Source organism: Equus przewalskii, unplaced genomic scaffold (genome assembly GCF_037783145.1).
Source record: "Equus przewalskii isolate Varuska unplaced genomic scaffold, EquPr2 ChrUn-13, whole genome shotgun sequence".
NCBI lineage: Eukaryota > Metazoa > Chordata > Mammalia > Perissodactyla > Equidae > Equus > Equus przewalskii.
The window spans coordinates 11260443-11274993 of record NW_027228750.1 but is presented as its reverse complement, the minus strand read 5'-3'; the positions used below and the strand labels follow the sequence as shown (position 1 = coordinate 11274993).

General features: G+C 36.3%; 1 protein-coding gene across 14 annotated transcripts in view; it reads left to right on the top strand.

The window, feature by feature from the left end:
- Positions 1 to 14551, top strand: part of NTNG1 (netrin G1) — a 310561-nt gene that overhangs the window by 162345 nt on the left and 133665 nt on the right. The gene's annotated exons all lie outside the window — the stretch shown is intronic.

Sequence of the window (14551 nt, the reverse complement as noted above, 5' to 3'; positions counted from 1 at the left end):
CAACCTTTTCTCGGGAACAGCAGCCTAGAGCTGGGTTCTGAGGCATTTGAGACTTTTCTTACTCAGCAGTAATTGTGATCCCAGACTTGCTGTCACTGAACCTGAGCCTGGCAGGATTTCTTAGAATTTAAAAAAAAGCAAAAAAAAAGAAAAAGCATCTTATTTGAGACCAAGGAACTCCCTAGGTCAGGAGATAGTTTCAGTCTTTAAGGCAGTGCAGCTGGGGGAACAAGGCTGGTTGCTCTATAAAAGAGACTCAAAAAGAAGAAATACATTTTTCCATCGTTTTGGAATGCAAGAATGGGTTCCAACATGGTACAACTCTCTGTTTAAGCTTTGTTATATTGCACAAGAAAAGTTCTGGAAATGAAAGTTATAGTAGTTTAAATTTATTAAATCGGAACTGAAAGCGGTTAGGAAACAGTGCATTTGTTAAAGAGGGACAGTCTCGACATTCAGTTTGGGATGTTATTGTTTTCAAAAGATATACTACCTTTTAAAATATGGACTGAGTTGGGCTCCTTTTGTTTGTAGGTCACTTACAGATGGACCAGAGTTTAAACACCTTGATGGTCACAGCTAGACATTTCTTTGCTTTTGCTAACATACCAGAGACACAACTGAGCAAGTTTCTAAGAATGTTGAAGATGTTTAAATGAAAAAGTTGAATAATGAGAACCTGGACCACTGACATAGAAATTTTCAACCAGATTTTTAAGTGTAGTATGTTATCAAAATAACCAACTGATGGAAGCATGAGATAATGAGTTTGGAAAACTAAAGATAAGGGTGGAATAGACAGCAAAATGGAAAAAAAGGAGAGCAAAGCCAAGACAATGATCATTCTAAAAATGCCAAGCTTGCTTTAAATCAAAATATATGAGGGTAAGAATATAAACAGTACATAAATCATGTAGGTTTAATTAAGTAATCCTAAAAGTTAAACAGATCAGGCAGGATTCACTAAGTTTACTCATCTCTATTATCCCTTAAGGCAGTCCCATCCTCTGAAGTTGGAAAAAATGTTGAGAATTGACTCAAACCATCTTTAATAAAAATGCTATTATATTTGTGTACTAGAAGGAAAGAGAGGTCGCAGCTGTTAAGTAAGCACCATAGTGGGCACACAGAGTGGAGCGATGAGCTTGACCTCAGTTTGGTGGTAAAGGTTTCGAAATCTTGCCTTGTGGAATCTTACTTATGGAAAGTAGCAGGAACTGGCGGCCACTTATTCTCAGCTTTGTTCTAGCTTCATGTTCTCATGGAAGAGTCAAGAATCTTTAGCTTTGGAGCTTCTTTAAAACTTTTAACCAAGGTTTGGTGATGTATGGCGAAGATATCTTTAAAGCAAAATAATATATCTGAGAAAAATATGCACTGGTACAATATTGAGCTTGTGGGTTCCAGGGTTTATGTATCAGCAGGGCACCACGAGAGGGCAATATGGAGCTGTCACCTTAAACATGAGTTTGCTATTTTTAATAAAATGCAGCCATTATACTCATGAATATTATAGCAAAGGATCAGGTTCTAGTGTCTTATTCTTGAGGACATATCACATATAAAAATAATTGATGTTGCTATTGTTAACAATAGCATACCACAACAAAGGACCAGATATTCTCTTCATCTACAAGGATAAATGCCAAAATTAATAAGCTGAGATTTGAATTTGAATCCTAGTGTGATCTACATTGTTAGAATCATCTAGGTCAATTTCCTTACAGTTTCAGAAATCCTTAATCTTAGCCAAAATCCATACAGCCCAGCTTCCCCTCACACTCTCGTTTTCTACTTGTAGAGAAGGCAATCTTGTGAAGCTTTTTGGTTGGGAAATAACCATTGTTGGGGCTTATTTCTGCTCTTGGAGATTCATTTTTGTTTCTTCTGACTATTTCAGAGAAAGTATAAAATACACTTTAAGCTACAAGCATCTTACGTGTTCTTTATTGGGGTCAAACATACTATCTCTTGGTGGCACGTTAGAAACGTAGAATCCCACCAGATTTACCAGTTCTCTTTAATCCTTCATCCTAGTCATGTCCTCCAGCTGCATTTCAGTGGCTCTGAGGAGTTTTCCTCCCTTCTCTGGGACTCACCTCCACTGTCTTTTCCTGTTCACCAGTCAACTGTAAGCTGGTGAGGAGGCAGCTGGGCAAGAGAGAAAGGTCCAATAGAGGTGAGCCCTTTCCATAAGGTCCCACTCTGTCACCTCTAAACTCTGTCCAAATTCCTCAGGGCAAAACTGATGCTGGCATGTACTGTGCTAGGCACCAGATGGCTGGGGTATTTTTAGTCTTAGGGGAGGGACTGAAGAAGCAAGGCCTGATGGCTCGGGCGTGTCTCCAGGTTTTAAGTTATATAAGGAAGATGGAGCCACTAAAGGGAACAGTTGCCTTGTTGCCTCAGTCGCAGGCCTTTCAGCATAGAAGCTGATAGAAATTTTACTCTTGAAATTTTCAGTAGGATTAGCAGTCTAGGTTGTCTTTTTCTTATATAGCAAATCATCTGTAGGAGGATTGAACATTAACGGATGATCTTTAAAAGAAAGTTGTAAAGGTTTCTTTTCATGAATATCGTAATACAAACTTTCCAAAATATAGCTGGTCTGTGTTTCCCTGAACTCCCTCTACCACCATCAAAGAAATGATTGCAACATGTAGTATGCCTTTATATGTCTATATCTGCTCACTATAATGATATTTTTCTACGTGTCACTCCACCCCCACCATAATGTGGGAATTGGCGTGAGTTATTTGGGGAAGGTAGGCAACTATCCATAGGATAGTTGACAGGCAATAGGAGATTTTTCACCTTGAAATATTAAGTTCTGAAACAAAAATAGTCAGAGAGTCTTTGAATTGACTGGCTGTGAATTCCAGTTCTCTACTTCTTTTGCACATGTGTACGTGGTCTTTATGTTTTATACTGGCTAGTATTGTTTGGCGTAAAAATGATGTTTTGATTGTTATTAGACTAATGTAGCATTTATATTCTTTTTAGTATGTGACACATCAGATACCTATTTTACTGGTGACAAAATACCTTTTGCTACATACTTGTTTTGCTTTCATTTACTCTCCCTTATTGTGTATTTATTAAGATAATGGACGAAAAAGAGGAAATATGGCTGTTTGCAATCTCAGCGACTCTGTAGTACTTACATTGTTCAATAAACCTAATAATCTTCATGGACTAATTCTGACTTATGGATGTCCTGCTTCAGTAAATCAGGGTGATTTTCTCTAGTGAATAATAGACGAATGCAGTGTGCCAGTACCTTAATTAAAGAGTGGCTCTCCTAGTCTTGATCTCATTTTAATTTACAGGGTAATACTACAATAATATCACTAATGGAAGGTACATTAAAGGGCATCAAGTAGCATTAACTGTATTAAATTATAGTACTTGTGTTAATTAACTGCTGGAGCAAGATGGTTCTAATGGCCAAAGAGGTCGTCTAATGCATAAATAAAATCTACTCAGAGGAGAGGTGAGAGGAGAAACGAGGAGTAGATGTTTCTTCTGAACATCTTTTTATACAGATATGGACTTAAATTCACAGGCTGTTAAATACAGATATGGTCCAATATATTTTCTTAGTTACACATTTGGAAGTTTTGATTTTTAAGTGTTTTGTTTCCTTCTGAGTTTTCCATAGTTAAATTAATTGAAAACTTGAACATTATATTTGTCAGATGCATAGATTTAATAAAATATAAACTCAATATTATTTCTTATTTCTTTGAGATTTTGAGATGAACAGTTTCAAGGAAGGAATGTGATTTATTATAATAAGGTTAAATCTGAAAGACAAATGAATGTCTGATAATATGCTCTTTTATTTGTAAGGTGTGCTGTCAGCAATGTATCAAGGTACTGGTTTCAGACAAGATAATAGAAATTCTATTTCAACCTCAAGAACTTTAGAACAGAATTGTAAGAACTTTATTCAGTTGCCTAGAAAACTCTAACCCATGTCTCCATTACTTGCCTTGTTACACACAATATTCCTAGACATAATTATCTGAAATTTTTTCTCAGTGGTGTGTCCTCATTCGTCATCTCTTGCAGCACCTACCATGCTCCTTGAAGGTAGTCAATGGTGAGTTACTATTTACAGAATTGACTTTTCCTTCTCTACCTCCATTGTTTATCTCCAAGAAAGGAGCCAGGCAGCAATAGCAGCAGAGAACTCCTCTTCAGCACTTTTGGGTGCTATCTTCATTTCACTACTGCCCCAGATCAGAACTACACCCTCCCTGCCTAATCCAAGACCTGGAAAGGTCCAGGGACAGAGCCACTCAAAGTGGGTGTCAGGAGTGGGAAAGGCCAGAAACATTCTTACCCTCGGAAGGATTCAGATGTATTTGTAAACCCTCACTATTTGAATGTCACCACCTTGGTATTTGCTATAATTAGGACAAAATGAGGTTGAAATTCACTTCCTAAGAGCAAAGCTTTTAAATGGTTAGTGCAAAAATATGTGGTATTACAAAAGCAAGAATGCTTGGGGAAGTTTAAAAACATAAAATCAGTAGAGCGCTCTTCAGATTTTCCAAACTAATTTGGAAAAATCATTTAACACAGAAGTGCTTTGCCAGTGCAAAAAGGCCTGCCAGTTATCCTACAAGTTCTCTAAGTCTTTTTATTAGCCACAATTCAAATGAACCTACCAAAATATTTATTCTTCACCTCTTCTGAGAGAGGCATCCTGCAAGGCACTTTTGAAGTAGTGGGCCTGGCATTTGTTCATTCTCCTCAGCACTAATTATTGAGGTTGAGCTTTACTACTGCGTGACAGATTCTGCTTTTATAACACCTTTCCTTCTTTCTGTCACCAGAAAATACTTATCCTCCACCTGGGGACAGACACTGGTTTAGAGGGTGGATGTACAGAGATGCACAAGGCATAGTCAATGCTCTTAAGGAGCTGATATTCAGAAGGGGCACAGACGTGTAACAAGGACCGATGACAACATGGGTTGAGTGCTCTTACTGTGTGAATGTGTAAAGTGCCCTGGTAACAGAGAGGGAGACACTAACTTAATCTGGGAAGCCCAGCAGAAGCTTTGATGAGGATGTGACATTTGCATGGTGTCTTGAAATATGTGCTTTGGAATGCCCAGCAGCCAGGGCAGGATGGATATTCTAGGTGACAAATTGCACTTAAAACCAGCACAGCATGTTGAGGAGCTCCAAATAGTTAGGAAGTGGTGGAGTGGACAAATCCTGGGAGATGCCCTTCCATCTTCTCCCTGTGGACCTTCAGCATCTCTAAGAAGGATTGAAAGATTCCCATGTTTTAGCCTCTGAGTCCCCCATGTCATAGGAAATCTAAGATTATATGGGTTCTCGTATATCCACTAAGTGCAGGTGAGGGACATTCTAAGGCCTGGTGATAGAGGATATTCTAGTGTGGCTGTGTTTAACATGGAAATGCAAAGAGAGACAAGGAGAGCTGTAACCTTGCTTAACTGTGGAGCAAATGTAACTCCAAGTCCTAACGCTCAAATGGAGAGTCCAGAAAAGCTCTCGAAATTGCTCAAAAGCCATCATAACACAAGGGTTTGAGATTTACTTACAAAGTCAGTAGGACTTGGTGACCAGAGTTTGAGGAAGGAAGGGATGAAGGAAAGACTTTAGTAGGAATCCAAGTGGAGAGTCCAGTTAAGGATTTGAAAATACTGCTCTGGTGTTGCAGACAGAAGTTTGAAGTAGAAACATAGATTTGAAAATTATCACTACATGTGATGGTTGAAGTGTAGGGAATGACATTGACATGATAGGGTATTTTCCCTTACAATTATAAATGGCTATAGTCAATTATAGAACATTTACAGAACTCTGTGGAATACTATCATTTGACAGGTAAATTCTGCAAGAGAATGAGAATCTGAGAAATAGGAGGAAATCAGAAAAGAGGGGCTTGAGTTAAGGTAATTCTAATAGCCTCCATTAATATGTAAGTAGTAATCCTTTACATTTTTGTACCACTCAGGTTACAAGGTTCTTGTCAGGTGCCTTATTTCCTTTAATTCTCACAAGAAACTTGTGAGGCAGGTATTGTTTAACCCCATTTTCAGATGAGAAAACTGAGGACCATGGAAGTTGCATGACATTTTAAAAGATCATCCCACACATAATAAAGTGACAAAATCAGGTTGCTCTTCCAAACCTCATGCATTCTCTACATCGTGCTCTTTTAGCCACACTAGTCTGAGATGAGCTCAGTACATGTAGGAGACCCAGAATGTTCCTGAAGAAGCTGTCGTTAAATGCCAACAATGAACCAATAAGTCTTATGACTCTGCCCTTCCTGCAGTGCTCTGGAAGTCACCCCTTCTAGGATGACTTTTGGCTCAGTACTTCACTATACCATATTGCTGTGTGTTTATTTGAACTCTAACTTTTTATCTCATTTTATGAACTTTATAATGTATGATTGGGCTAATTTGTCGTATTGTGTTAGGTATATGTATTTTCCTGCTAAGAAAATTATTATGATAGTTTCTCATTTTCTGACAGGAGAAAAAAATAAATAAATGAACTGAATTTTCTCAATATTATTTTTTATCCTATATTTTTCCATAAACCTTTAATGTGTGCAACTACTTTCACTTAATGAGCTTCATCAAACACTAAATCAAGCCACAAATTTTAATGGATGAACTTGGAAATGGCCAACCACCTTAGCTTATTTTAAGAAAATTTATTCTTCAATTGAGCACAATCTACTTTTTCTTTTAACTTCCATATATTAGTCCACGTTCTCTCTTCTGAAACTATGGTAAACAAGTTTGCTGACACTTTCGTATAATAAAATTTCATAAATTTGCAGTCAATGATGCTATCCCCGAAGTCTTTTTTTCAAGTAAAATGGATATTTAACCATTCTACCATCCAAAATTTTTAAATTCAAGTTCCTCTTCTTTTAAAGGGAGAACGAATTTCAGTAAATAAAAGAATTCACATGAGAAGCTTAGATAATTAAAAAATAAAAAACAAAATAAAACATTGCTACTTAACTCCAGTGGAAATGCTTACAATAAAGATTTGTGTGTGAACCCATTTTAAATGGACAACTGAGTGCCATTCTGATTTGGAGCATATTTTTTAAATCCTTGAGAATTCTCGTATTAAAGAGAATATATGCATAAGCAGTTCATTTTCCCCTGAGGTTTGCACCATTATAGGGAAAGAATATATCTAATAATTCCTCCAATTAAATGATGAACTTCATTAGTGTGCCGAAAAACAACCCAATTTAAGAGCTTGTTTCTTTATCCTTAATTCCCCAGTGCCATAGATTTTTTTAAACTAGTGGGTCATTAAAGAAAGGATGTCTCCTTTTTAAGAAACATAAGGATATTTAGGCAAAATACCACATAATAAAAGAGTAAAATAATTTCCTCCCTCACTTAACTTAACATCTGTGTAGGAAGCTTCTTTCCAGCTACATTTGCATGTCCAAACAAGAGGAAACAGGGATAAACAGCTCCTCTGTCTAACTTCTGGAGCCATGTTTTTGATCCTGATTTACTGATTGATGTCTTTGAAATGTCTTGCAGTTTCTTTGTCCCTAGGATCGGAGGTATTTCCTGATATATTAGGAGGCCATGGCCATTCATTGTTTAGTGTGGGAATTTTTGTGGATCCATCTGATCAATGGTTCAGTAGAGGCACCATTTCCATTTATTCTCCAAATATAAGAATAAATGTGTTAATGTCATAGGTTTTTTCATGGAAATTTGAGTGTGTGTATGTATACTATATATATATATATATATATATATATATATATATATATATATTGTTGACTTCCCAACCAAAAATATAGCTCTATATTTCAATTTAGTAAGTCACTGTTAGAACTAAGTATGTTAATTTAACCAGAATTAACTGCACTTCATGTAAACTCGTGATTGCTATTTCTACCTTGTTTTTATAGATAGGAAAACTGTATCTAAACAAGGTTAATCAATCAGTGGCCAAAGGAGAAAGGAAAATTTAAAAATTACTTCTGTGTTAGCAAATGAATTTGTTTCTGATCCTCTACTTGAAAACTGTTGATTGAATGGATAGACTAGGTTTTAAATATGTGATATAGAAGCCTCACAAATTCCATTAGTCCGCAGATCCTGATCCAGAATATTACATAATTGGGATAGCTCCTGTGTCAGCTCTTTCTTACTTTGTGACTGGTGTCTAAGACGACGGGTACTGTGCCATTGAGAGGAGAGAGGACAAAACACTGGGATCTCAAAATCATTATTTGTCTCATTTTAGAAGGAAACTTTGGCAAGGAGTCAACAGAAATAGGTTCTAGCTCTAGCTGTGCTGCAACTCTGTGAGCTCAGAGCAAGTCCAACCCACTGAGAGCAAAGTCTCCTCATCTACAAAATTAGAATGTTGTGCTAGATTCATGTTTGTCAGAATTGCTTGTCAAATATGTTTGGGAAATGTTGCTCACAACATTTTCTTCTAGGAGAATCACAATGTATGTTGGCATACTAAGTCCTTGAGATGCCCTTCGATAAAGAAGCATTTCCATTTTATTTAACCAGAGCCTCTCTAATTTACTCAGCCAAAAACTTTTATTAATACTCCCAAAGAGCTAGCATTAATAGAACCCAAATGGGGTAAAAGGTCCCTTCAATGTCCAATATCATTGGACTCTTCATATGATATAAGGAAATAAATGAAAACATCTCGTGCCTGTGTGTGTGTGTGTGTGTGTGTGTGTTTGAACTATTTACAGTGCTATGAACAGATTGATATTTCACAGCAAGGTCTGATTTTAGCTATCATCCTTCCAATATTGTTGCTATACTAGGTGAAAATAATCAGACTATCTCAGGGAAAGGCTAGCCTTGATAGGGAGTACCTTTATTTAACTGTTGCTCTTATCTTTTGAACCTTGGGGAGTACTATGTATCTTTCTTTAAAAATTATAGGAAACTAAGTACTGTAGTGGAATAGATGGGGATATTTTTGTTTCATTTTGAAGCTAGAGAAATTGTGATGGAAGAGTCAGCATAGATGTAAAAAAGATGAAATGCCAAGTGGTACAATCTGGTGCGTTTTAGAGATAAATAGAGATGCTGAAGGATTTCTATTCCTCTCAAATGTAGCTCCTCAAACTCTAATTACAGCAGTAAACTAAAATCATGTATTTAAAGGAAAAATAAGATTAACTAATATTTAATATATTCTTTTTATTTTTTTCATTTGCTTTGGGAAGATATTTTTAAAACTCTAGGCTGATTTTAGTTAAATGCATGTTGTCTTTCTTTTGCTCCTTAAGAGAGTTGATAACAAATGAAAGCCCAGTAAAACTAAACAGAGTATACAGCTAAGGAATATTGCCTTGTCTAGGAATTATGTTGCTGCTCTGTCTGCTTTTACTCATTTGGTCTTACCAAAATATCAGGGAAGTAAAGCTGTTACAACATATTGGTGACATCCATGTGTAATTATAGAACCTCCAGTGCTTCTGGGAATAGAGAACAGATTGGGGGAGGGTGGGCCAGGAGATGGTGGGAGTGGGGAGTCTAAGAGGTCAGCAATTTGGCAGGTTGGGAGGAGACATCATGAACTCCTGTATTAGAATTATATAGACATTGTGTGTGCCAAATAATCAGAGTTATGGCATTGCAAAATCATTTCTTTTAGAACTGAAAGGAACCATGAAAATAATTTAATCCAACTCCTTTTTCAGATGTGAAACAGAATAGTGAAACGAATTAGCCAAGAATGCAACTGTTTCATAACTAGAATTTAGACTCAGATGAAACTTTTGTTTTAGTCACCGATTTGTCTCCAGTGCCTAGAACTGGGCTTGGCACAGAGTAGGGGTTCAGTAAATATTTATTGAGAATGAATGGTTGTGGAATACCTTTTGAGCATCATGTAAACCAACTATTCTAAGTATCTACACTCTTTCCTTTGGGCATCATGTGGCCACTTTTGTGTATTCCTTACATAACACAGCAAGTTAATTGGAGCTAAGCCCAATATTTTTGATAATACTACTTCATCCAATATACCAGAATTTCAAAGCTTCAGGCTTCAACCAATTGTGCAAAGTCAGAAAATAAAATTTATCTACCTCAGTATCAGAGTAATATATGTATTCAGGATAGATGAATATCACCATACCCAGACATGCATTCGTTTCTTTTATTATTGGTCTGATTGGTGCTTTTAATACCAGAAATTGTGACTCATAATTTCTTTCCTGAGTAAGGACAAGTTCATGAAAAGAAATGGACTCTTCTGTCCACTCTCAAGAAATATTTGGTAAAATCACAATATCACTGTATGTCCCAAAGTTGTTTTCAAATGATGTTTAGTTCTTGGATTCAGCAACTAAGGAGTTTAAAACTGTATAAAAGCCATCGTAAAATTTGTAAATGAGGCCTTTAATTATTGATAGAGTCAGAGTTGGTGTTGCAAAGAGTTTGAGCTGAGAAGACACAGAAACAGGCAGTGGTGTTTTATGAACAAATGTCTTTACTAAAATAACTCAAGTTCATTACATACTCTTAAGTAGCAAAATAGGATTAAAATTATTAATAATATAATGCTGACTATGAGAAGGAGGGAAAGAGAGAATAAGAGAATGTAATGTATGGCTAGCTCACAGTGGTGGAATTGTGGGTAATTTTAGTTAGTTTATTTGTGCTTTCCTATACTTTTCACATTTTATTCATTGAACATGTCTTCAGAATAAAATTAGTTTTAAACTAAAGTGAGAGTTACCCCCGAAGCAGTAGTGACACCTGTGAACCCAGCACCCCTGGCATTGGTGCTGTTAGCACCCCCAGATAACCCAGGAGCAGCAGTGCAGGTGGTGCCTGGGGCTGCAGCACCCAAGCCCATTGCCAGCCAGCTGAGAGCCAATGGGGGAATATGAGACCCAGGCGACCCTAGAAGCAGCAGAAGTGCTCACAGGCTGGTGACCTTGGGGAAACACCTGAGAATGCAGCAAGATCAAAAGCAGCAGGGCACTGGCAACCTCAGGCACAAGTAGCACAAGAAAGACACCGATGATGCCTTTAGCAGAGGCACCAGAAGGTGGAAAGTGCAGGTTCTCAAATACAACCAGAAGCAGCTCAGAACCAAAGTAAAGCCATACCCAAATAAGAAAGATGATTACTACCACAAATATGCCAGCAGAGGATCAATTCATCAAACACCATAAAGGAGTACAGTAACACAGCAGAACAGAAGAAGAATGACAGCTCTCCAGAAACCAAACTTGAAGTCACAGAAGAGTACAATCTGACTGACAGAGAACTCAAAATGGTTGTCATAAAGAAACTTAATGAGTTACAAGAAAACTCAGAAAGGCACTTCAATGAGCTCAGGAATAAAATTAATGAACAGAAAAATGGTTCACCAAAGAGACTGAAGCTCAAAAAAAAAAAAAAACACAACAGAAATTCTGGATATGAAGAACACAATTAATGTATAAAAAACAACGTAGAAAGCATAAAAATAGAGCAAATCTTATGGAGGAGAGAATCAGTGAGCTCAAAAATAGAAACCTAGAAATGATCCAGGTGGAGGAGGAGTGAGAACTAAGATTTTCTTAAAAATGAAGAAACTCTTTGAGAAATATCCAATTCTATTAGGAAAAGTAATATAAGGATTATAAGTATCCCAGAGGGAGAAGTGAGGGAGAAAGGGACAGAGAGCTTATTCAAAGAAATAATGGCTGAGAACTTCCCAAACCTGCAGAAGGAACTGGACATGCAAGTACATAAAGCTAATAGAACTCCTAATTACCTCAATGCAAAAAGAACTTCTCCAAGGCATATAATATTAAAACTGTCAAAAATCAATGACAAAGAAAAATATTAAGGGCAGCAAGAGAGAAAAAATTAAGCTACAAAGGAAGCCCCATCAGGCTTTCAGTGGGTTTTTCAGCACAAACCTTACATGTTAGGAGGGAGTGTAATGATATATTCAAAATAGTGAAAAACAAAAACTATCAGCCGAGAATATTCTATCCAGGGAAATTATCCTTCAGATATGACAGAGAAATAAACGCTTTCCCAGATAGACAAAAGCTGAAGGAGTTCATTGCCCCTAGATTGCCTTACAAGAAATGATGAAGGGAGCCCTCCTACCTGAAACAAAAAGGCAAAAGTTTACAAAGCTTGGAGCAAGGAGATAAATAGACAGAAAAAATCAGAAAATAACAGCTTTATATCAGAATAAGTTAGCAAACATCTCACTATAAAATAAAGGATAAAGATAAAGAAAGCAGGAAAAATAAGTTTACTTCAATTTGGTCACAAACTCACAATACAAAAACAATGATTTGTTACAACAAAAACAGAAGGAGAAGGGGAAAGGGATGGAACCTGGGTAGGCTAATTGAGATAAGAGGCTATCAGGAAATAGGCTATCTCATCTATGAGATGTTTTATACAAACCTCCCGGTAACCACTAAACAAAAAATCAAAGCAGAGTCAAAATCATAAATAAAGAGAAAATTGAGAAAACTATCACAGAAAACCACCAAACTGAACTGGCAGACAGAAATACAAGGAGTAAAAAAAAAACAATGGAAATATAGAACAACTGGCAAACAAAAGATAAAATGGCAGTATTAAGCCATCATATCTCAATAATCACTCTAAATGTAAATGGATTGAATTCTCCGCTCAAAAGACACAGAGTGGCTAAAAGACTAAAAAACAAGATCCAACAATATGCTGCCTCCGGGAAACACATCTCCTAAATACAAACATAGGCTCAGAGTGAAGGTTTGGAAGATGATACCCCAAGCAAATGGCAACCAAAAGAAAGCAGGTGTAGCCATACATATATCAGAGAAACCAGACATCAGATGAAAAATATGAAGACAGACAAAGATGGCCATTGACATAATGATAAAAGGGACATTAGACCAAGAAGGCATAACACTTATTAATATGTGTGCACCTAATACAAGAGCACCAAAGTATATAAAAGCAGCTATTCACAGACCAAAAGGGAATAATTGACAGCAGCACAAAAATAGTAGGGGATCTTAACAACCCACTTACTTCAATGGATAGATCAGTCAGACAGAAAGTCAACAAGGAAACAGTGGCCTTAAATGAAACACTGAACCAGGTGGACTTAATACATATATATATATATATATATATATATATATATATATATATATATATAGAACATTCCATCCAAAACAGAATACACATTCTTCTCAAATGCACATGGAATGTTCTCAAAGATAGACCATGTTTTGGGAAACAAAGCAAGCCTCAATAAATTTCAGAAGATTGAAATCATATCAAACATCTTTTCAGACCACAATGCTATAAAACTAGAAATCAACTACAAGAAAAAAGCTGGGAAGCTCATATATATGTGGTGATTAAACAACATACTACTGAACAACTCTTGGATCAATGAAGAAACCAACGGAGAAATAAAAAAATACCTAGAGACAAATGCAAATGAAAACTTAACACACCAAAACTTATGAGATGCAGCAAAAACAGTACTAAGAGGGAAATTTATAGCAATACAAGCCTACCTCAGCCAACAAGAAAAATCTCAAACAAGTAATCTTAAACCACACCAAAAGAACTAGAAAAAAAAGAACAAACAAAACCCAAAGTCAGCAGAAGGAGGAAAATAGTAAAAATCAGAGCAGAAATAAATGACATAGAGACTAAAAAACAATACAAAAGATCAATGAAACTAAGAGCTGTTTCTTTGAGAAGATAAAATTGACAAACCTCTAGCGAGACTCACTAAGAAAAAAAGAGAGAACACTCAAATAAAATTAGTTATGAAAGGGGAGAAATTACAGTGGATGTCACAAAAATACAAAGGATTATGAGAGAATACTATAAAAAGCTATATGCCAACAAACTGGATAACCTAGAACAAATGGATAAATTCTTAGAATCTTACAACCTCCCAAAACTGAATCACGAAGAAAGAGAGAATCTGAATAGACAAATCATAAGCAAAGAGACTGAAACAGTAATCAAAAACCTCCCAAAAAACAAAAGTCCAGGGCCAGACAGTTTCTCTGATAAATGCTACCAAACATTCTAAGATTTAATTCCTATCCTTCTGAAACTATTCTGAAATATTGAAGAGGATGTGATGCTTCCTAACTCATTTTACAAGGCCAACATCACCCTGATACCAAAACCAGATAAGGACAACACAAAACAGGAAATTATAGGCCAATATCACTGATGAACATAGATGCAAAATTCCTCAACAAAATATTAGCCAATTGAATACAACAATACATAAAAAGGATCATACACCATGATCAAGTGAGATTTATTCCAGGGATGCAAAGATGACTCAACATCTACAAATCACTCAATGTGATACAACACATTAACAAAAAGAAGAATAAAAATCGCACGATCTTCTCAATAGATACAGAGAAAGCATTTGACAAGATCCAACATGCATTTATGATAAAAACTCTAAACAAAATGGAAGGAAAGTACCTCAAAATAATAAAAACCATATATGACAAACCCACAGCCAACATCATCCT